This window comes from Meriones unguiculatus, chromosome 4, assembly GCF_030254825.1.
Source record: "Meriones unguiculatus strain TT.TT164.6M chromosome 4, Bangor_MerUng_6.1, whole genome shotgun sequence".
Lineage (NCBI taxonomy): Eukaryota > Metazoa > Chordata > Mammalia > Rodentia > Muridae > Meriones > Meriones unguiculatus.
The window spans coordinates 36,892,258-36,916,735 of NC_083352.1; the positions used below are offsets into that span (position 1 = coordinate 36,892,258).

The 24,478-nt window shown below is 39.3% G+C and overlaps 1 protein-coding gene across 5 annotated transcripts in view; it reads left to right on the forward strand.

Annotated features, from left to right (window-relative positions):
* Positions 1–24,478, forward strand: part of Sorbs2 (sorbin and SH3 domain containing 2) — a 313,230-nt gene that overhangs the window by 111,272 nt on the left and 177,480 nt on the right. For 2 of the 5 annotated variants that reach the window (XM_060381679.1, XM_060381683.1), the window contains exon 1: positions 4,998–5,753. The exons of 1 other annotated variant lie outside the window; for it this stretch is intronic. The gene's annotated coding sequence lies outside the window, so the exon portion shown is untranslated. Of the gene's footprint in view, positions 1–4,997; positions 5,754–8,630; positions 8,755–24,478 lie in introns of those variants that run through there. 2 more of the 5 variants (XM_060381685.1, XM_060381681.1) reach the window with 2 other exon arrangements.

Genomic DNA, 24,478 nt, shown 5'->3' on the forward strand with positions numbered 1-24,478 from the left:
TCTTCTGGGAGAGATGCAGAACGGTGACAGGGTTTTGGCTACTCCTCACGTGATAGTCTTCCAGGATACACACTCGGCGGTGCCACGTGGGTAGATTATTTTCTGTCAATGTTTTTGTTTTGTTTTTTTTTTAAGTTTCACACTGCTGACACTGACATTCTCACCACTACTGTGATAAGATTTGGTTCTTCTGCAATCATTTTCTTGTTTTTGATTTATGTGGTACATGGGTTTCTGACAAGCCTTCAGTAGACTGAACCAGTTTTGGTGTTGGGGAGTGTCACCAGATATTAATGGGAGTTGGGATTCTTTACTAGCTAGGAAGCCATGTACTCAACAGCCTGAGGAGGTGTCTCTTCCCAGTATGGCATCTTGGAGAATTTGCTTTGTTTTTCCAATGGCCAACTCCCACCCAATCCTACCCAAGGTGATTGTCACACTTGCCATCATAGTCTCACTTAGAATGCACATTATTTCTGTCACTGTGAAAATGGCTAAACATGTAGGACTGTGGAACAACCTTTGACCTATTCCATTTGTTATTAGGAATTGGAAATCTCTGCGCGAGCTTTATAAAACTGTGTTGCTTCCATTAAATAAACCACACTCCAGTTTTATTCCCCACAGTGAGTCTCACAAAGAGCCTCTTTGTTACACTGGAGACAGGACCTTTAGGTAGAACCAGTGATGAAGGCTCTAGGATAGGTGTGCCCCAGGAGAATGTTGATCTAGGCAACAATGCTCTCATTGAGCTTTACTGCAAAGAAGGAACCAGATTAAGAAGGATTTCAACTTGGGAGCCAGTGGGTAAGTGGCTTATGAGCAAGACAAGGAGAAGCAGCAAATGCAGGGAAACAGCAAATTCTTTTCAAAAAAAAATGTACATATATTCTCAATGGCTGTTACCAAAATAGCTTATTATTAAGAATAATACTAATAGCTTAGTTAGTCCATAATTTTATCAATCTTTGTTTTTAACTTTACTAAGAAGTTATATACCATCAGGTAAGCTTAAAATGGTTATCTTATTTCAAACACTACATTTTGTTCCCTTTTAAAAAGATTTGAAATGTGAAAAGAAAGGCTTCAAACTTATAGAAAAGTGGGAAAAATTGAAAAATAAAATAAAAACATCCTTCACTAAAGATCCACCAGGGGTTGGTATGTTGTATAATCCTACTGCCTTTATTTAAAGAGGGATGATAGATAATAGAGAGATAGAGAGATCATGATAGATACAGACATAGATAGATAGATGTAGATAGGTAGATAGATAGATAGATAGATAGATGTAGATGATAGGTAGATAGATGATATATGGATATTAGATGATGATAGATAATAGATGGTAGATAGATACATAGATATATGATAGATAGATAGATAGATAATAGATATATGATGGTAAATAGATAATAGATGGTAGAAGATACACAGATATATGATAGATAGATATGAAAATTGATAGATAAGTAGGTAGATAGGTAATAAACAGAGAGACAAAAGCTACATAACAGATACGGCTATATTTGTGTGTGTGGCATAACTTAGCTCTTAGATGATAAATAGGTAGAGATAGACAAATTATAGATAATATAAATCTGTATGTGGTGAAACAGCTCTTAAAAGGACAACAGGTAATAGGCATTGTGTAATTTTAATGTTTTATCTACTATTTCTAAACGTACATTGTGTTTATTTTAGAAAAATCATATTCTAGTGTGGCAATACTGTCAAACAGAACATAATTCCAAATGGAAATTTCTATCCACATTCTCCATTTTATTTCATTATAACTCCCCAAAATAGTGTATGTATTATCTCTATATGTCAATGGATATCTTATTAACTTTTAATTATGTAACAAATATAATTATGGTATATAGAAACTTGAAAATATTTTATGGACATTTTGCTTAAAATTCCACTGTAAGACAATACCTCAATTGGGAAAACAGGCAAAATTGCCAATAAGAAGTTGACAAAGGAGGTGACCTGAAAGATCCCCAAATGAAGAGATGTTCAATTTTTTTCAGTGACTAGACAGCTGAAAAGTACAACCATAATAAATGATGACTTTGCAGCTACTACCCTGGCAGAAATTTTAAAAGTAGATGATACCAAGCATCCTGACTAATGAGACCAAAGGGTGGTGAGGTCCAAGACATTAACAATTTAGAAAAAAAAACTCATCCCACAAGGAAAGATGCGTTAGAAAGACCAGATTTGCTTCTTGAAAGCCTGTTCATAGTAATGTTTGAAATGGGCACTTTCACCAGAAGAATAAATGTTAGAGATGTGAATTAGAATGGACCCATAGCACTAGAGAGTTTGATAAGTCATGCCAGACAGAGTTTGAGGAAAGAGATTTTGACATAAAGCAAAAGCCAATGAGAACCCACACCCTTATACAGAGATGTACTTAGCAAGCCCTCTACAAACTTGGGCTCAACATTGGCAGATTCATACCATCACAAATTTTAAAAAAATTTCACAGACTTCTTCTGTGTGATGTGATGCATAGCCATGCATGCCTGTAATTCTAGTACTTAGGAAGCAGAAACAGCAGGATCTAGAGTTCAAATTCAACCTCAACTACATTGCAAATTCAAGGTCCTTCTGGGCTAATGAAACCCTGCCTTATTAAAAAAATATATGTATCCAGACTTCTTAACACTATTTTCTAAGTAACATGATAAAACATACAAAGCATTTATTTGCACTGAATTAGACATAGATTATAGTGAGCACCCCATTTTATATGAAGGACTTGAACATCTGACAATTATGCTATCCTTGGTGAGAGGAGGTTGTCCTGGGACCAGTATCCAGTGGCTAATGAGGGACAATTTTTTAAGCAACCAATAGAGGTGCTTAAAGGACACCACAGGGTCAAGAAATAGCAAGGGATGGGCTTCAGTTCCTAGAAGCCTTTTCTAGTCCTGTGCAATGTGGCGATTTCAGGGTCTTTTCTTTAGAGGAAGAACTGTTGATAGCATCATGGATGCAGGAGATGCATGCTAAAGAAAGGAGACCCTGAATCCCAAAGGAAAATGACATTAATGATTTCTATACGCAGCTAAACAATCATGTAGGTAGCATAAAGACACTTTCAGGCATACCATGAAAAAAATTATACAAAAATCCAAAATAACCTCAGAATATTTGTTGGTATCATTTAAAGGGCCAACATTTAATTAGAATCACTTCAGTTTTCCTGAAATGATAGAATTCGTAAGTGCTTGACTGTTGAAAATGAGATAAAATGCAGAATGCATGTAAAACATTACAGTGCTGTAGGACATCATTCAGTATTAAGGAAGCTACATAGTGTCATATACCTGCAGTCACAGCTACTCAATAAGCTGAAGCAAGAGGATTCCTTGAGTCCAAAAGTTGGAGACCAGCCTAGGCAACACAGTTAGATCCTGTCTTATATTCAAGAAAATATTTGCATTGAGGAGTTACAGTAGTAAAGTATAGAAGGCAATAATGTTTGAGCTTTCAGACTGGCTTTCAGGCAGTGGCAGAGAAAAACAGTTTATATGTATATATATGGCACGCGTACCTAGATAATAGAGACAGATCCCATGCACAGTGGGAAAGCAGGAGTAAACTTTTTGAGAGTGCCACTGGTGATGGATGGATCTATATGAGCAAGATGTTGAAAAATAAAGAGGCACCTTGGAATCAAAGTTAAAGGCACAGGATGAGGTTCAGCAAAGAGCCTTTCAGGAAACAGCAGTATCCAGGAGTTCAGGAAGCAAGGACTTTTATGCCTCTTGGGAGGTGCACATTTGAAATCAAAGGGCAGACATGCTCAAGGGACTGCAGTAATCTATTCAAGACAGCAAACTCAGTGGGTTAACAGAGGATAACTCCAGTGACCATCTAAAGTGTGGGACTAACTAAGCAGGAGTGATCCAGGTCTTTATTACTGGACACACTGATCCTGTGCAGATCAAATATGAATATGCTTGGACGGGGAGAGGAGACAGGATCCCTAAATCTACATGTACAGGATTCCTGTCACATTGACCCTGGGAATGACTGCAGAAGGCAGGAATGTTGACTTGGGCAGGAAAATGCGATACCTACAAAATACAAATCAATGTCTCTTAGCAAACGAAACTTGTCTGTTTACAAGTCCAAAGTGTTAACACTATTTCAAACAGATTTCTAGAAGCAAAACTAAGTAAGGACACTGCTTTGAAAATATATTAAATAGAATATGACTGATGACAATACTTAAAAAGTAGAAAAGACTTGGGGGGATTTTAGAAGATTTAAATTGTTAATGGCATTAACCATGGAAGATTCCCTGAGGAGGTGGGCTTTTAAGAAAGTGTGGAATACAATCCAAACTACTCCTGCCTTGAAACTAATTAATTCTCAAAGGATTTTTCATTAGGCTTGGATTTTTTTTAGGAGTATCTTAAAATTAAAAATAGTGTATAGTTGAGTTAAAGGTAGCTTTCTACAGAAACAGCAAGAGAACTTTTAAAAGTTCTGCTTTAAACTGCACAATGTATAGAGATGTTTAAGCCCATTCTTTAGATATATGGATAATTCAGAATTGATAAACTTGCCTATCTGACTGGACTATTATTAATTTGACCAGATACAGCACACTATTCACGAGGCTTTGTTTGAGTTGAGTTGGCTATAAGGTTGTCATTGGCAAATAAAAATCACAGCTGTCCACATTTACCAGTGTCCTTCCCGGCCTTTCTTTCTATGATGCCAAGGTCGAACCTGGTTTTGCCCACAGTTCCATGGTGCCCCTGTGGCGATATGCATATTATTAACCTGGATAGATGAGAATACAGCTTCTTCCTCGATCTGATCTCACAGGGTCACAATGACGCATGCATACAACAAAAGTTCCCCAGAAAAGCCGGGAGGGCGGGGGACTGGGGGTGCTGGGGGAGGGCAGGGGCGGAGGAGGGGGGGACCCAGGGCGCTTGCGCTCTCGCTCAAACATTTAGAAAGGTAACAGGAGCTGGTCTTCCCCCCCCCCCCTTCGAAAAACGATGCGTTTGATTAAAAAGAGAGAAAAAAAAGAAATTAACAAGCTGTGTAGCGCGCTGCACATGACCAACCATGCTTGCTAAGTCTGTCTGTTGGCTGTTGCTATGGCTACGAAAAGCCAGCGGAACCCAATGAGCTGTCTGCAACCGCGCTGAGAGGACCAGCCATTTTACTTATGGAAACCAGCGTGGCATAGAGCTTCACCCAGGAAGAAGCAAATAAAAAAAAATATATTTTTTTTTTGAAAGAAGAGAGCCACATCAGGCATGCCAGTGCACAATTATTGCGGCCACGTGTGCCCGCCAGCCGCCCCTGCGACAAGCTGTTGACGGCCTCTGCAATTAGCTGATTGGAGAACGGGGAACGCAGGGTGATAATGCTGCGTATCCGCTCGCGGGCAGCAGCAAAGGGTTTTGTCTCGGCCAGGCAAGCCTTCCCCGCACGCTTGTCTCGGCAGCTCCCGAGCTGAGAGGCCCGGGGCTCTGAAGGGAGGGGGTCGCTCCCCTGCCAGCACGGGTCCTGTGCCAGGCTGCTGCTCCCGAGCCGCGGGTCTGGGACAGCAGGTGTGCGCGCGCGGATGGGCACTGGGCTGGAACGCGGGCGGACGCTCTCGGCTTCACCTGCTTCCTGTTAACAGACTGGGGGCTCCCAGGGCATCTGCTCCTCCACGCTGCAGCGGAGGTTGAGGAAGGGGCTCCGGGCATCCCACTGCACAGACGGAGGTAAGCTTTTCCCCTCTCTTGAAAGCCCGGGATAGAAATGAATTGAGGCAAAACTTAACCCGGAAATTTTACAATGAGCGTTAGGGATCTGAAATTAAGGGGGAAACCGCTCGCATTGCTTCCACAAAAATAGTGTCTAAGAGAGAGAGTTACCTCGGTGAATGGAGGTTCCAGAAATTGTCTGGTAAAGAAGAAAGCACTGCTGCTTTGTGTTAGGATTTAAAAAAAATATTTACTGTTTTAACAAACTGTGATGGCTTGTCTTTCTGGACAGACCTGATAGCCAATAACCTTTCTCTCTGACAGAACAATGGGTTCTTTTGTGACTTGCCCTTTGACACGTTAAAAGAACTACCCAGTAAACCGGCAAGAAGCATTTGTCTTCAACCCTCGTCAGTGCTTCAAATCTTTACACCTAGGCACACCTTGAAAGCAAGTATTTCTGTTCCCTTTATAGGTCGTAATAGCCAGTGCATTTTGTACTTGCTTTTTCTGAACCGAATGGCCTGGCATGCTGTTTGATTTAGCCCTCAGCAGTTACAGAGCAAACACTGTAAGGTATTGCAAGTTGTCCACACCTCCTCTTCCAGTATCCTACATGCCAGGCTCCCCCAGGGCCAGGCTACCCCAGGGCACACCACCTCCATTGTACTGCCCAGGCTCAGAATCCAGGGAAAGAAAAGAGATGGGAGTCTTTGCATTGAACTCAAGCGCGGCTATATAGTATGTGGCAGGGAAACTTCTATTCACAAGTAGATTCCATAGGACAGTGACACAGAAAATACCACGCGCTTCCTGCAGATACACCAGAAACGGGGGTGATGTCTGCCGCTGGTCACTGCCTGAAAGTGGCACAGACTCTGAATTGAATAGGGGATTGCCCCTTCGGAGGCATTTCTTTCCTCTGTAGTCTCTTAGGAACAAGCTGGTGATTGGTCGGCCAAATCAAACTCCCCGGCAAGGAATGAGCCAAGAAATGATTAGATTCTGCTTTAGCACCATTTTAGCCTTTCCTAGGGCAATTCTACTGCTGCTATGTCAGGAAGGTCGGACTTCTTATAATGCTGTTGAGCATAGCGAAAATCCTTTATCTGAAAACTTCTGATAACATATTTCTATCAGCTAAAGATGGAGTTTGCCATGAAATTTCAAATACATGGTAACTGAGATCTTTTTCCAAGAAGTAATTTATTACTTACTGTCTTTTTCTGACTAAATGGCAGAAGGAGTCTTCTGATAATGTTAATTGTGATGTTTTCGCCGACACATGTAAACTTGAATCACCTGTTTCATATGGTAGCGTACCCTCAGAGGAGCAAATCATACAGCATAACAAGGGAGGCGTTTCATAACTTTCTTTCTGTCATCAGAATTCAGTATATAAAGATTTAGACTAAAAATCGCCGGCACACTGAAACGTGAGCACATTGGATTTGTATGAACATGGCTCTGACTGAAGGGAATGATTTCTGCGGGGAAAAAATGCTGAGATAACGGGATTGTACTTAGTTTAGTTTTCAAGGAAAAGCAAATGAACAGTGAGGACGAAATGGATGGTAAAAAGAACCCCTTTTCAATTTCACTTCCTTTTTATGCTACCCTCAAAAGGACTCTTAGAATTAACAAAACACACCTGAGGCAAGGAAATCATTCTCTATTAATTTCTCTTGGGTTAACTTTTAGAACGGGTTGTAGAAATAGCCACAGCACACCTGAGTGGTGTGCCCCGTTGACTTTGTGCTGTCTTTGTGGGACAAGAACAGACAGGAAGGTGGACAGGCTCACTCATTACCTACCCCATCTCGAGTCTCCCACGTGGCTTAACCATTTAAGGCGGCAGCCATGGAAGAGGAGCATGCCAAACACCAACAGCTGTTCATCCAACAGCCCTCAGAATGGAGTCAGAGAGTCCTCCTCTCCTCATCCATCAGCACTTTCCTTGGTGGTTTTTGCCTAGTTTTAGACTCAATTTCTGCCAACTCTCCTCTTGGCAGAGTCAAATATTTCATAATTTCCAAAACACACTATGAAACACTGGCAAATGTTCACACCCTCTGTTGTAGATTTTCCCCCTCTAACTCTCTGAGCACCGTCAGCCACTTTTAGTGGGCCCCCAAGAACCCAGCAAGGATGCCTTCACCCCAGCCTCTGATGGGTTCCTTACCAAACATACCAACCTGTTTCTCTCTCTCTCTGTCTGCAGCAGTATCATGCATTTGCCTCTGCTCACCGATTTTCTACAGTTGCACTGATCTGATTCTATAGCACTTTGTACAGCATTTAGAATCTAGCATGCAAGACATTCTGTTGCTAACTCAGGCTTCACTATTGGTTACTGTAAATATATCCTTGACCTAGTAGTACCTTTCTTTAGAGAAACTCAGAACATAAACAAACAGACAAACAAACAAAAAGAGGCATCAACTTTGACTTCTCAGATATGAAAATGTCACTCTGGGATCACAGTTTCATAAGAGCATGAGTGTCTCCTATTGAATAGTCATTTTTCTAAAAGAAAATCTTTAAAGGTAACTTTTAAATAAACCAGCAAAATTTTCAGGAGAAAAAAAATAAACTGAACATTCCTCTTTGGGATTTGCTTTGAATCAGCTTTTGATTGGAAGCTGAGTATAATGTAAGATACTTAGGAAACAGATTGAGGCTGAGGAGGGAAGGATTTTGAGCTGGAGGGGAACTAAGGAATTGCAACCCAGTGTCTAGTAACAAAAGTTTCTTTTTATTTTTCCCAAATAAACCTTGAAGGTTACTGGATCCCTCATCTGTCAATCAATCGTGTCCCACCTCCTTCCCCTCAATGTGAGTTCCTAGGTAAGAGCGGTGTCACTGTAGCTGTAGACACGGTTTTAATAGAGACTCATCTTTCCCTCCAGATAATGGCATAATTGTTATTTTAAAAGTATTATAATCACCCTTTTTGTGGGGAAATTCCTAGAATACTGCCATCCACAGGAGTGATGAATCAGGAGCTACCTTTTTACATGTAAGTCCCTGTCTCTTAAGGTACCTATGCTCAAGGCAAAATAGTTGTTAGTTTGGTATGAATGTTTGGTACGTAAAGTAGCTCGGATTAGAGGGTTCAAAATATCCAGATGTTTCAAATTAGGAAGGAAGCTACTAGGAGATACTTAAATTCATATTTCTAGACATTTTATAATCTCTACCAGATTTGAATTTTCTAATGGAAATGAGTTAAATCTAAGTTCCTCTTGACTGTGCTGGACTCTAACAGTTTACACTAGCTGTCCTCTGCTGATGTTCATGTATAGCATGCTATAATTAAATAATGCTATAATTAAATAATAATAATCTTAAAGACAAAGTAATTGAGTGTCTCGTCACATATAGCAATTAGATTTTAGGAAACGCAATCTCATATGCATCTCAATCAACCTCCATATTTTATATTTAAATAATATTTGAAGATTTATCTTATACCTAAAATTATATGGTATTATAGCGGTTGGCCCTTGCATTTTGCAGTGAAGAGTTATAATAGATGACTGCATTTGATAATTTTCTAAAGGGTGTACAAAAGGACATAAATACACTCTTTGTACAGATAGTCCTAGTCTAAACTATTGAATGTTTCAAAATATCTATAAATCATTTCTGAAAATGCTAAGACACATGGATCCAGCTATAGGGAAGTACTTCTGTAGCTGTGGACCTCTAAAAGTGGCCCTGGCCCAATAATGCTGTAGCAGCCTAAGTTCAATTGAGGTTATATTAGTTGTTTGGAGGCAAGAGTAACTGCTAAGACACAAGCCTGGAGGGCTTATGGTAAGACAGACTTACATAGAATATCACACTTTCCAATCTTAAAAACGGAAATGTGCTAGCTTATTAAATGGAAACTGTGGCCAAAAGGGACCAATTTTCTCATCCCTATATGAGGCAGCAATATGTAGGTCTAACATTGCTTTTGCTTGCCCTGAAAGGTTTGATTTGAACAGAATTCAAAAAGCCATCATTCTTCCTCAGTCTAAGCAATAGTTATCTCAAAGAAAACATTCTCATCCCCCTTGGGTGTATCTCAGTAATAGTTCTTAGGTTCTTTTTATGCATATACTGTAAATATAGGAAAATCAAATAAGGAAGAGGCTTACTCAAAAATTTCGGGGATTTTTAAAAATGCACATTTGCCTGTTTTCTTGGTTTGGGGTGTTTTTATCCAACACAGACATTCGGTTCCTCTACTTTTCCTTTGAGAAGTGCTCACAAAGGAGGGCAAATATTAAAAAGGATTTTCTTATCAGGAACCAGACCCTCTGTCTTCAGGATATACTTTTATATACTATTTAAAACCAGCACCCGAGTGCTTAAGTTTGCACTAACATTCTTACAGATTATTAAGGTGAATCCAGGCCCAATGTAGAAAGAAATCTTTTCAGATTCCTTTCCTACTCATTTTGTTTTTTTTAACTGGTCAGAGTTGGGAACAGGGGCAACAGAAATGGCTCTGATTCTGAAGCCCCTCCGTGGTCTTCTCCTTGAGAGAAATAGTTCTCAATCTCTGGGTCTCGACCCCATCTGGGGACTAATGATCCTCACAGGGATTGCCTAAAATATTTACATTACAATATATAACAATAGCAGAATTATTAAGTAGCAACGAAAATAATTTTATGGCTGGCGGGGGGAGGTCACCGCACATGAGGAACTGTATTAAAGATCAAAGCATCAGGAAGGCTGAGAACCACTGGTTTAGAGGCTTCGAAGGTATTTGTAAGGATCAGCCCCAAAGACCAACAAACTGCAACAAAAAGGGGCTTCTGACCAAAAGTGTCAATACTTAGAAAGTTCCCAGCAGGAAATACAAATGTCAGTAGGACTGGTGTGATGTTTTTAAGTGTACAAACAAACAAACAAACAAAATAAATCAGCAACAACAAACCGATATCTATTCTGGCCATGCTGAAGGAAATACTTTTATTTAAGTATTCGTTCTGTCATTCTCTACAAAGTCCATGAGCCGATATCCAAGCCAGGATTGCTGGCTTCTCCAGAGCACTTAGACCTCCAAGGAAGTAACCAGCACAGAGGTGACATCCCTGCAGACGGAAATGAGCCTAAGCTTATGACTGTGGGAACTCTTTCTCCACCTGTTAACTAAAGCTCAGCTACTTCTGAGTGAATAGTTTGCACCCTTTACCCACACTTAATACAACTAGGGGGGAAAAAACAACAACAACAATATCAATAACAATGATTTGGAAGCCCTCACCGGATGCTGAAAAGGGGGCTTAGTTTTTGTGGCTTATCAACATGCCCTCACACCTTATCATGCCATTTTCTGTGCTGAAGTTAACAGAGGAAAGAGGAGCAGATAACAATAACTCCAGCTATTCCTGTACTCAAGTGTGTCGTCTGGTGAAGGGTGAGTGTGTTCTGGAACAAGTGCACGTCATCTGTCAGCCAATACCATGTTTTATACTGTGAAGAGTCAACACCTTTTGAAAAAAAAAAACTTGTCTTTTAATAGCTAGATCTAGATTTTTGTTATTGTTCTTAAAGATTTATTAATTTTATTTTATGTGAACGGATGTCTTCCCTGCACTTAGTCTACACAGGATATTGTGTGGTATCTGTGGAGTCTAGGGAGGGTAGATCCCCCTGGGACTTGGAAGTTTTAGAAGGTTGTGAGCTATCATGTGGATGCAGGGACTTAATCAACATGGGCCCTCTGCTAGAGCATAAGCTGCTTTTAACTACTGAGACATCTCTCAGGCTGGCTTCTGCCTCTGCTTTCTGAGTATTGGGAATACAGACATTTGCTGCCACACCCAGATCTGAAAATATAACTTAGTGGTCAAGATGAAAATGTTAGAACCAATCACTTGTTGCCTCAGTGAGGATGGTCTTGTGTTCTGCGTGCCTGTCTGTCTGCTAGGTTAGACAATTTTAGGTACAGTACCTAAATGTGAGTACCTAATGTAAGAAAGAAAGAAAGAAAGAAAGAAAGAAAGAAAGAAAGAAAGAAAGAAAGAAAGAAAGAGAAACAGTGCTTGGGTAGAACAAAAGTGACAAGCAAAATTCAACTTTAGAATGGCAGCTGGTGCATGGAAGGCATTCAGGAACGGGTTGGCCCATTAAATCTTCCGTCAGCATTCGTAGATTGAATAAATGGTCCGTAGTAATCAGATCTTGTCTCCACATTGTACTAATGCTGACATGTGATTTAAAAAGGCCGTTTCTACCCAGAGATAAAAAGTAAATAGAGAAATGTTTATTTTTCTTTCTTTTTTGAAATTACAAAACAGAGGAGAAGAAAACAAATGAAAATTTTAGGAAGGACTATTATGTTTTAAAGTAAAATATAGTTTTCCTGAAGAAAGGCACTCGCTGCACGTCAACAGTTTCATAACACAGGGATATTGCCAGGACCTGGGTAAAGCTCACATGTAACTCAGAGTGTCATGAATAATTCAGACAAGGAAATGAGATTTCTGTTCGTTTGAAAGCGTCTGGTTATATTCACACCCATTGAGAAAACAAGATCAACATGAACAAATTCATATTTGCCTTCTATTTAAAATAGCTTAAGGAAGATAATTTAAACACCACAAAGTTTAAGATATTTCTTCTTATGCTTTGGAGTATAATTAGAGAGCTTAAGCTGGGAAATGATGTCAATTTAGGGAGATCTTTTTAAGTTGAAAACATATAAAAGCTGGAAGATCTTATATAAGCAATGAAAATAACGGTTTCTAAGTAGACTCAAGCAAAACGAAAGCTTAAATACTTAGCATTCAGAAAGCTACAGAAAATATACTTTTAAAGGTTTATTTTTTAATTTTCTCATATGTCTGTCTGTGTGTGGTTTGGGCTCATGTGTCCAGGCCTGCAGAGACTTGTCGCGTCTGATCTGTGTGTGGCTGGAGCTCTAGGTAATTGCAGGCTGCAGGGTGTCCTTACTGGGCTTCAAACCTGGGTCATCGGCAGGAGCCAGAGATGCTGTTAACACAGAGACATCGCTCCAGCCAAGCTGCAAAAAATGTTACTCCCAAAAAGATCCAGCCTGATCAATCCAAAGGATGCTGAAGATTCAGCACTTGCCCTGGGCTACTATCCTAACAGCTTTATGTGCTTTAACTCTTAGAAGAGAAGCTAAAACAGTATCACAAATATACCAAGAATAGGTGCTTTTGAGGGCATGTGACTCAGAGGTACTCAGAGAGACTTCCGTGATCTTTCTGCCAAAGAAAGATTTAACAGGGTCATACACTTAGTTTCTCCTTACACTTTGCATATTGCATTTTTATGCCATTTTAATGGCACTTTTCTATATATGTCTAGTCATCCCAGATGATTTCATGAGAAACCAACAGTATTTTTGCTCTTTACGCCATCATGGGTTTGGCTGAAAGTAAATTACGGTTGGATACTAGAATGATTAGGTTATAGACATACAGGTTTATATGTATGTAAATATAACATGTGAACGAATGGAGGTTAAATTCAAGTAATGAAAATTGATTCCATGCAACTTCCATCATGAGAAAATTAATATGGTCCATATATCTTTAGATGTTCTTTTTGTTAGGGGATTGTTGCACGGGGGTGGTGTCCTTTTTAGGTAAAACACTAAGGAATCCTTTGAAGTCTTCGAGGTATCTTGAACAAAGGAAGTCCTTACACAATAGAAAATAACTTGGCTTATTTTGCACATTATCAGCTTCCCTCACAATTTAATCTCGAGAAAAACCTAGCCTCATGGTAGTGACATCTGAGAATTAAAAAAAAAAAAAAAAAATCAGGAGAGAAGATAGGCATCTGATTTACCAAAGAAATGATAATCACTCCTTTTAACTACCTCTGTTTAGGGAGAAGGATTTTCTTAGGTTGTTTCCTCAGACACTGAGGGTCTATCCTGATTCTCTGACTTTACATAGAAACATGTCTTTTTCAGATGGGATGCCATCTGAAATCTGATTATGCCACTGGCTTCCTTTCTACCAGAGCTTTAATTGTATAAAAACCAACGTGACCGATGACTTTCCCCTAAGTTAAGCAAAAACTCCCTTCCACAGTGTAAAAAGTATTTGGACTGCATTTTAAATTAATTTTTGGATTTACTAGCAGGGCATAGGATACCGTCACCCTTATTTAATAAAAGCGAATGATGATCAAAGTCATAAATAACCTGATGTAGCTTGAAAAGTCACTGTCCTTTTTTGACCCAGTGTCCCATCATTGCCTCATAAGGACTCCAGCAGTCATTTGACTTGAGCTGTAGATTACCAAGGGATGTCTTATTACATCCTAATCATTTGAAACTCTAATTTTTTTTCTTCCTTTGAAAGAAATTAGAAAAACATGGCCTCAGAACTCTGTTTCCTCCCTTTAGGGCTTTGATATTTATTTTTGTAACTGTCAGGAATGCAAAGATTAGGATCATCAAGTTGTTTCCTAGAGACTGTTCTATCCCTGAACTGCCCGGTTCCCAGACTCCTCAGTGTTTTGTTGCGCTCTGTTTCTGCTCCAGTCTGTGAACAGAGGTCTGGAAGTCCATGGTACAGAAAAGGTCTGCAGGGAATAGAGGACCCATGAGGACTTCAGGACATGGAGTGTGTGCCATTCTTTGGGTCACCTAACCAAAGTACTTTCAAGTTTAGAAAGAACTAAGAAGAGTGTTGCTCTGAAATTTGCTCGTTTCCGTTTCTAACTAGAAGCAAATTATTTCCAAGAAATCTACATAGGTTCTAGCTGATGCATCCCAGAGCAAGGGAGAATATTGTATCTGGCCAACAAGATAGGATGACTCCTTGGATGCCTGGCATTGGGAAACACCACTTCCCACTGACAAGAGCATTCATTGGTCAGTACATTCTCTTGGGAAATAAAATCAGCGTTCTTCCTGGCAAATATAATGCCAGGTGACAAAATGATTCTAAGACCGTTATCAACATATTCGCTCAACAAACATACCAGTACCATGAGTTCATATTAAGTAAACCAAGGTATCAGGGAATTATTCTTTCTGGCAGATGGAGATGACCATATAAGGACAGATTCTTTCGTTCTCCCTTCCTATACTTTTAAAGCTAGTGTCTCAGCTGTTGAGTTAATACAAATTAGCTGACCACACCCCTCCTAATTCTATCTAGTATTGAAAAGTTCTCAAAAGGGGGAAGTAACTGAGGGTAGACCTCAGTGTTAGCATGCATGCACCAAGTTCCCTGGGTTCAGTTCTCAACTCTGCAAAGAGATACTGAGTAAAGGAAAGCAGAGAATGAGAGAGATTCTGTGTGCTGGGTACAAATTTAAGGAGACACCAGATAGAAATGGAAATGTTGACATTTTAATTAACATTTTTGTTGTGGTGGTTTTGCTCATTTTTTAAATGGAAATGGGATCTCTAATACATAGCTGTCGATGTCCTGGAACCCACTACTTAAACTAGGTTGGTCTCAAACTCACAGAGATCTCCCTCTGCCTCTGCCTTCCAAATGCTGTGATTAAAGGCTCGCACCACTACACCCAGCAGTAATTGTGTTTTAGAGTTGATATTTTCCACGTCATTAATTTGTTTGTTTTGTTTATTGTACATATATATATCTCAGGGAACCACCCTGTGTTTGTGGTAGGGGAAATGATGAGAAGTTGAGCTAGGAAGCCATTAGGGGAGCTCAGTTCACTAAGACAGGAATGTTAGCTATGCAGCTGAATATAGAAGATGATGGCTATACAAAGGATACAAGAGTAACACATAGAAACTCTGTGTTGGAGGAGATGACAACAAAAGACCCTGAGAAGAGAGACTTCTTAGAGGATCAGGGAAGGAAGCTTAGGGAAATACAATGCCAGTGAATGTCTTACCGAATTGGTGCATACAGCATTCCTATGAAAGCAAAAAGGGAAAGTTATATAAATGCCACCATTTCTCTCTCTCTCTTTAATGCTTCTCAAAGAAATTCTTGATACTTGCATTCCCAAATAAGTACCAAAACCCTTAGCTTAATCAAGGCCTAACTTTAAAAGCATTTAAATTTACCATCAAGAAGCATTTAAACCACTGTAACCATTGTGGAAAACAGAATAAATATTGCTCAAAAAATTACATCTACCCCATCTTACTTATTGGAAGGGTTGCATTGCAGGCTGGGGCCTAGTGGAACAAAACCCCATGGGACTTAGTCATGACTCTAAAGTGAGCAGCCTTCGCTACCACTTCTAAAGTGAGCAAGAGTTTGACTGATAAATGCAATTCCCGTGAAGAAATAATGAATATTAATAAAAATTAGCATATTAGCCTTTTTTCTTTTTTTTTTTTTTTTTTTAGTAATTTTGTTGTTAGATGTTGAACTAAAGTTGTTTATGTTTCTTTTTTTTTAATCCATTGAAGTTATCATTGTAAGTTAGGTTTCTTGCAAAAAAAAAAAAAAAGGAAAAAAGATTTAAATGATAAATTATTTCAGAAGGTTTCATGAAGATTGAATCGACTATATACTCTGACCTCGTACAGCTGAGACTGGTACATAGAAAACGCTATAGACATGTTACCGTTAGCAGGATGTGCTGTTGCAGGCCTGGGAGGAGTCAGAACCAGACTGTCACAAGGTCAAGCCCAGCCTGGGCTGCATAGCAAGACTCTGTCCTCACCTCACAAAAAGGGGGTGGGGTGGGGGTGGTAAAGGCACTCACTGGCAAGGCTGACGATCTGATTTTGGTCCCTGAATCCACAAGGTGGAAGGAGAGAACTGACTCCTGCCTGTTGCCCTCTGACTTCCACACGTGATGCTGCAGCACACATATATCCATATATGTATGCATGTTCATGCATGTGCATACAAAAACATGCACATGCAAAAAAATAAATGTAATAAAAATAAGTTCAGAATAAGGAAGCAAGTCAGGAGGGAGGGAAGAAGGGAAGAAGGGAAGGAAGGGGAAAGAGAGGAAGGGAGGGAGGAAAAACCTGCTACCAGTTACTCTATCATCTTTATAAAAGTGAGTTCATTGGGAGACAGACACCAAGAAGCTCTGATTCTCTAAGCTGTTCAGTGACGTCAGTGGTAACTAGCTAGAATCTTGCTCTTGGGAATGTTCACAGCCACGTGGGCAGTCACACAGCATCACAGAGAAGCGACCAAGCACTGAGAGGGCACACACAGAAGAGCAAGAGTATGGCTGGTCTTACCTGGGCCACTTCAGACCCGTGCTAGGCAAAGACAGGCTCTGCGTGTGAAATGACACTGTCTGCTGGTGAGCAGGGCTTAGAGAGAACTTGGGAGGTTGGTGGGTGGGTCTGAGCTTAAGAGCAAACTTGTAAATGAGGCTTCCTGTGTTGTGGGGGTGAATGCAAGGCCACTGCAGCCACCGGAACTTGGGATTCTTCCCAGTTCCTTGACTGTTAACTCAGGGTATGCAGACAGCTTCATGCTGCTGTAGCTCTCTTCCATACTTAAGGATGACAGCAGTCACCTACGAGCGTCACTGCTAAAACATAAGGAAATGTTTGGAAAGTGAATGTAAAATGACTCGACTATGGAGCACGGATTTATTCAGTCAAGACCCGTGGCCAACCAATCCCTCTCCTAAGGTCATGCTTACATAACTAAGTTGGCTAGGTCCAGAACAAAAGACTAAAACAAAACAGCTACATAATATACATAAAAATGCATTTCCACATTAGAGAAAAACAAAATCTTACCATAAAACTTACCAGGTTTCAATGATTACGTTATTCTTAGACTGCTAAAGAAATTTCTCCAGGAGAGGAGTTGCCCACCTCTGTATCTTCTGGTCCCAATTGGATTGTTCTCCTCAGTAAGGCCCACTATTCTTCCAACATATAAAAGAAAGAAAGAGAGAGAGAGGGAGGGAGGGAGGGAGGGAGGGAGGGAGGAAGGAAGGAGAGAGAGAGAGAGAGAGAGAGAAAGAAAGAAAGAAAGAAAGAAAGAAAGAAAGAAAGAAAGAAAAAGAAAGAAAGGAAAAAGAGAGAAAGAAAGAGAGAAAGAAAAAGAAGGAAGGAAAGAGAAACTATGTATTGGGAGAGAATTCAGGCAACCACTGCTCTTGAAGAACTGAAGTCAGCTATATTAACCGAGGCTAGAATCTAAGTATAAACAACTTGCTTACAAATGCCTACGCTCATTTTCTAGCCTATTTACCTCCTTAACTCTTTTTCTTGAGCTGATCTAAAACGTGGTCTTCAGCTCCCATGGCACTGGAGCTTGGTGCTCTTCAGGGTTAGTCAGGGAGGTCATATTACATTAACAGTTCCTACAGTTTACCTTAATGGCTGCCAGTCATTGGACGCTGCATCAGGTAGCTTGCCAAATTTGTTAAACTTCTCTCGTTGACTCTTCACAAAAGCACACCAATTGAAGGTGTTAGTCTCATCTTGCAGAAGAGGACATGGACCCAGAGATGTTTGACAACTCATACAGGATCACATATACGGGGAAAGTGGGACTTGAACTTGGATCCTTGATGGTCCAAACCTTGTGCTCTTACTGTTCTTTTTTTTTTTTTTTCAAGACTCATCTATTTGTGGGAGCTACAGGCCAGCCAAAAGAAAATGTTACAATTTACATTTTATCATTATCTCTATGGTTTTGCACATGGGCGCTGTGGAAATATTTGTTTAGATGCAAATATCAACTTTCCTCCTCAAAGACCCCTAATGATGAAAAGAGGTAGGCAATCAAAATCTGAGATGTCAATAATCATTTTTATATGCTGAAGTTATAGGTGATTTTTTTTTTTACTTTTCTTCACTTAATATTTTTGCTTCTCTATACTTTTATTTTCCTTTTGAAGGTCTCATCTAGTCCAGGCTGGCCACTAAATCCCTGTGTAGCCAAGGATAACCTATAATTTCTAGTTCATCTCTCTTCATTTTCCCCAAGTGCTGGGATTGCAGGCCTCCTCCAACCAGACCCAGTTTTATGGGTTGTTAGTGGTCAAACCCAGGGTTTGCTGCATGCCAGGCAAGCAACCTCAACTGAGCTGCACCCCTAGCTCACTCGTCCATACTTTTAAAATCTAGTATAAGCTCTGAAATTTTCAAAATAAGGAGATGCACCTAAAAGAACCAAAGGGAATAGGTGAGGCTCCGACTGACCTTTAGGCAGCTAGTTACGATGTTGTAAGACAAAGCAACAGAAAAAAAAAGAAAGTAAAAACCATGTGCATGTAAGTGCTTTATCAGCTCCACTTATTTTTAAAATTGGCATCGGCTGTAATTTAAGAGATTATGTGTACCACTGGGAAATTGGTGGCTGGCAACTTGAACTTCTGTATGTAGTGTCAGCAGACCCCCGTGTTTGCTGGAGATGAAGATTTGCCCTGGATTAGGAATGATTAGTCCTACTTTGTGGCTGAGTAAGTTCAAATGGAGTTCAGAAATAATCAACTGCCTTGTACCAATGCGCGTGTCAAACAGTTTCCCTTTGTGGACCATAGAAGACCAATCTAAAGAAGAAAAATGGCGCATATGTCCTGTGAGAAAAATCACCGTATAATCTCCACATTTTTAGGGCAGTATCTAGTACTATAAATAATAAGTTTGAATACTAACTTTTGTAAGTTTTATTACACAGGTAAGTATTAATATGTTTGGGAAGATAACTCACCCTGCCCCTTTACAGGAAAAAAAGGAACTGGAAACAGAGCTCAGTAGAAAACCCTGCCTAGCATGCATCAGCCATTGGCTGAGATACCCACTATCAAAAAATAATAAAACAGAGTAAGAAAAAAGAAAGAATAGTAATTGAATGGGTTCTTCATAAGGTTTCAGTGCTCATTTCACAGTATAAAGCATGGCTGTGGATAACTGTTCATTCTTCACCCCCTCATGCATTTTTCATCATCACGATTTAAGTTTCATCATGAACTAAGATAACATACTATGTGAGCAGGCAAAGGTCCAGGCAGGCCCCGTAGAGTTCCTATTCTGTTAAGGTCTATTTATGCTTCCCATGTGAGGCTTGGTTGCCTGATTCATGAAGGTATGAGTCAGCAGAAACAAGACATGTTATTTGCTAAGTGTTTACTGTGTTGGCAGATGTGTTTCCCATGTTTTCATCTTATGCAGGTGATACATTTATACATGCCTTTGGAAGGTAATTAAGTGTGGCAATGTGGCAAATGTCTGCTCTTTCTAACTTGAGTAGAGGTATGTAGCTTTGAAGTTGTGCCTAATTCATCGTGCTTTCAGAATTAGCAATGAAGGCATTAAAGTTGTTTACCAAGAAGGTTATTTTAATAAGCACCAACATTTTTATACCCTTAAAAGTACAGTGGTTTTCTTGGATTATGCATGAGTGTTCCACTCACGGCCTTCACTTGATTATTCAAATTTTTATAAGTTGGTCACTGTGAACTATTCATACTGAGTGCTTGAGTCACCCCATCTGCCCATTTGTGAGATGTGAGATATGAAAGCAATTCCAATGGTAGAGTCAACACCTGGTAACAAATGTTGCTCATTTTTGGCAAATGTGAGTGCTCATTTAGCTGGGTTCTATGTGAATATCATCAGTCATTAAGGGATAAACATATTTTAGAGCCCTTGAGAACCAAGAGGCACTTTCTGTCAGCCCAACAGATTGGTGTATGAACGGGGATATTAACATTCCTAACATTCAAATGCTAAAATTCCCTTCTCCGCAGACAGAACATTTATAAGCATAACTGACTGTATTGATCACAAATAAGAGTCTGTAATGGCTCCTTTCATGTGAAAACCATTGCAATTTAGAGGCATCCATCTCCTTGCGCACCTTGCAATAATTCCTGCATTTTTCAGCCCTTATCCACTTGAACACATCCAAACAGATGAAATGACACAGACTTGTAATTTACATGGAAGGTCACAATGGATATAATGTGAGAGAGAATGGGGAATGTTTCAGTTGGTCTATGTGAGTGTAGACAGTTTGTAGTTCCCTCCTTAATGGTATACCTTCTGATATACCTTCTTTGTTGTTCAAAAGATTTTACGTTTTTATCCAGTGTCAGTTTCTCTCAGAACAAGCTAATTTAACCACTGGAGCAGTGGATGGAGATAAGTGTAACCAGGAGTAATGCTCTACATCGCCTTGGAAGCTGTAAAATTAGACATATTTCTTTGGCCTAGAAATTAGCAAGCGCCATTCCTAGTCCTTTGTGGTATGACAAGTACATTGTTTTTTCAGAAAAGCACAAATGTCAAGTGAAGCCAATGTCATGTTGAAGTCAGTGTCACTCTGACTTCAACACAGTCCAAGTTTGATATAGTTACTGTGTTGGAAGAAATTTCAGACTCAAAAGAAATTTCTAAATACACTGAAAGGAACAGTGAGAAATGGTCCGGAAACAACACTGGCAAAACTGCTTAGAAAGCTCTCATCTTAATCATTTTTATGAACTTTAAATACTTAAAAGAGGAGTGTCATCAAGTATTGTATCCAATAATCACGATACATAATTAATTCTCCTTCAAATGACCCTTTTGTAACAAATGAATATATTCTCAAGACACAATGTAAGTTTATCTCCTTAAAAGTAAAGCCAGAAGAGAATGTAAATGAAATGATGAATTTATTTGTTAAGCTATATTTGTATAGTTTCTTATTAAATCAACCCAATTATCATATTACTTATATATAATTACAAAATAATATATACCATAGTCTATATAGTTATGTAATTTGCAAGGTATCATTATGAATATAATTTTATTATTCAATTAAAAACTGAATGTTGATAAATAATGAAATTATTATGTTATTTTTAATAACTCCTTCTCAGAAACTGAAACTCTGAGCATCCTTGTAGTTCATTCGTCCGGATGAAATAACTGAGATAAATGAAGAAGAATGGGGAATTCTCTACAGGGCTGGCTAAAGGGGAAGGAAATCAGTTCATTTCCTCTGAATTAAAAAAGTATCTATTAGTCATCTCAGGGCAGTATAAAAGTAGTCCTCAAAAAAAGACCTAAATCTGACTTTTGAGGATTAGAAAAAGAGTGTTAGTTATTATATTAACTGAAAGAGGAAGATAAAAGGGCCATCACAACAAAGATGACCTGACCTGGCCTGTACCAGTGAGTCAAACACCTGAAAGGACAGTTGGAGCTCCCAGCCTGGCAGCCTGGAACCCTGTATTCACTAGCCCGTGTTCTTAAGTTTATAGGTCGTGGTGTTGGTTTCAACTTGAAATTTCCAGTACCTTTGTAGCTACCCAAAATAGAACATGGTGCCCAAGTGCATTTTGGAGACTCAAAGGTGTGCTCAGATGTGTGCAAGACTTTTAAAAAGGCCAAGTGGGTAGATCCTAATCAAGTAACGGCAACATGGAGTTCACATTACAGAATGATGATAGAGCTGCCAGAGTTTACAGCTCAGGATGGGTAAAATGATGGGCACCATTTGTCCTGGCCTGTCTAGTTCCTCCTCTTTCCCCAACATTGTATATGCAAGTCCAAGGGAAACCTCAGTTTTAATATATTCATCTGTCTTTGCAGCTAGAATTCATTACACAGTATAACTTTTAGACTTACCAATAAATAAACTACAATAGAATGCTATAAAATTATTTCAGCTGTGACTTTCTTTTTGTTCAGAAGCATTTGACTAAGTAGTTAATTAACATCAACAGAAATTAATTTATCTCTGAGAATTATCTCCTTTTTTGGTTCATTTTTCTAATTATCCTACATCACATTTTCTCCTTTGATAGCTGATTCTGAGATCATTTTGCCCTACTTGAGTGTCTCTTAATGCCTTCATTAAATGTGCCTCCTTTTCAACTACAATGCTCCAAACTTTCTCTTTCTCTTTAGAAGACATTCTATTCCTCCTGTCTCAAATTATTGCAGCTCTTACCGTCTCTGCTGTTAGTGTCTCTTTTCTTTTATTCATAGAAGCCTCTTTTTGTTGCTCCATCGAACCTAGCACCGGATACTTAAATGAGCTGGGTGTCGTGTCCAGCAAGTTCATCAGGGTTTGAACAGCAAGTCTCTATCGAGGCTACCTCCTAGGAAAGAAAGCAGCATTTGGCACTGGAGCAGCCTTGCGGTACCTGGCGTAAATCCACAGCAACCTTTGGGAGCCCATTCCAAATGAGTGATCACTGCCTTCTGTGGCCTTCCACCTCTGACAGAAGCAATGTTCCTCAGCCCCTTGTTCAGGAATGGTTTTGTTATGTATTCATCCTCCATGTTCTAATCTTCAAAACGTGAAGGCTCGTTGGCTTTAGATGTTTCTCCCAGCCATTATTTAAGAATACATGAAAAGTGACAGATAGATAGTCAAAGTTGGTACTGAATGCCTCCACAATGTGTCAGGTTTCTGAAGTGCTGTACTTAGGGATAAGATAGATAGATAGATAGATAGATAGATAGATAGATAGATAGATACATACATACATACATACATACATACATACATAAATACATAGAGATGTGTCTCACTTAAATTGTCCATAAAAACCCTTGAGTTCTTAAGGTGGAAACACTGGCAGAGGAGACACAGAATAGGAGTAGACAGAAATCAGAAGTGACGTTCATATGAAATGCTTCTGAATTTAATTAAAGCAGTCAAGACTCATAGACATCAAGGGCCTAAGGTAGTTACCCTTTTTCTACAAAATAAGAAAATACAGGTGATTATATATGTATATATACATATATATGTGATAAGTCCGCTTCAAGATGTTATTTATAATATCCTCAGATAGTATGATCATCAATGTGACAACTTTCTATGTCCTTTAGAGACTACCACTTCTCTCTATGAAGAAAAATGGTTTTTAATTTACCATTTGCTTAGGTCTCCTCTCTAGTATATCTATTCAATTAGCCAATACCTGTTTTCACTTAAGTCATGTCTTCTATTGATGATTAACTATTGCCATTATTTTAATTTTCTTTTCATGTTAGCCCTCTATTCGATAATGTATTTACTCTGTACAAAGAACTAGCTGCATTCAAGTTTCTATTGCTTCTATTCACTTATTTGTGAATGGGAGGTATGGGTAAACATGCTTACAGTCCATGTAAACAGGGCTTGCAGGACTCAATTCTCTTCTCCCACCACATAGGTACCAGGATGGAACACAGACTGACAAGATTGGCAGCAAGTACATGACCTGCTGAACCTTCTCACTTGTCCCTCATTCAAATTTTCAAAAAGAAGGTTCTATCCTCAAAGAGTTTCGAGTCTATTAGGACAAAGCCAAACAGCTACCATGACAGTAAATCTCTTTCTATAACACACTGTTACTTAGAGTCACTTTTCACAGTCTCATTTAATTCTCTCAAAAGGCTCTCAGATAGATACTGTTGTCTGTGTCTTTTATTTTTATCAAGTAACTTCTGAAATAGCATGGTTAGCCACTGGAGAAGGGAAACTTGGAGCACAGCACTACCTGATTTTAAAAGGCTCTACTCCTCACTTTTGAAAGGTAAACATCACTTTAGTAGACAAAACTTGGGCTTCAGCTATCATTAGTTGTAATTATAGTTCACCAACATAGGCTAGTGTGTGTTTGTAGCAAAATGCATAGGGCTATAAATCTGCAAAGGGTATGATAGATTCTCTTCTGCCTTCTACAAGCTAGTCCCTTTAATACCAACAGCATTGAACTTCAGCCTTCTGCTTAGCATATGACACAGTAATGTCATTAATTTGGAAAGACTATCCCATCAACCACAGAATAAAACTAATAACTAGATGAGAATTTCCTAATCCAGTTCCCTGACAATTCCATGAACT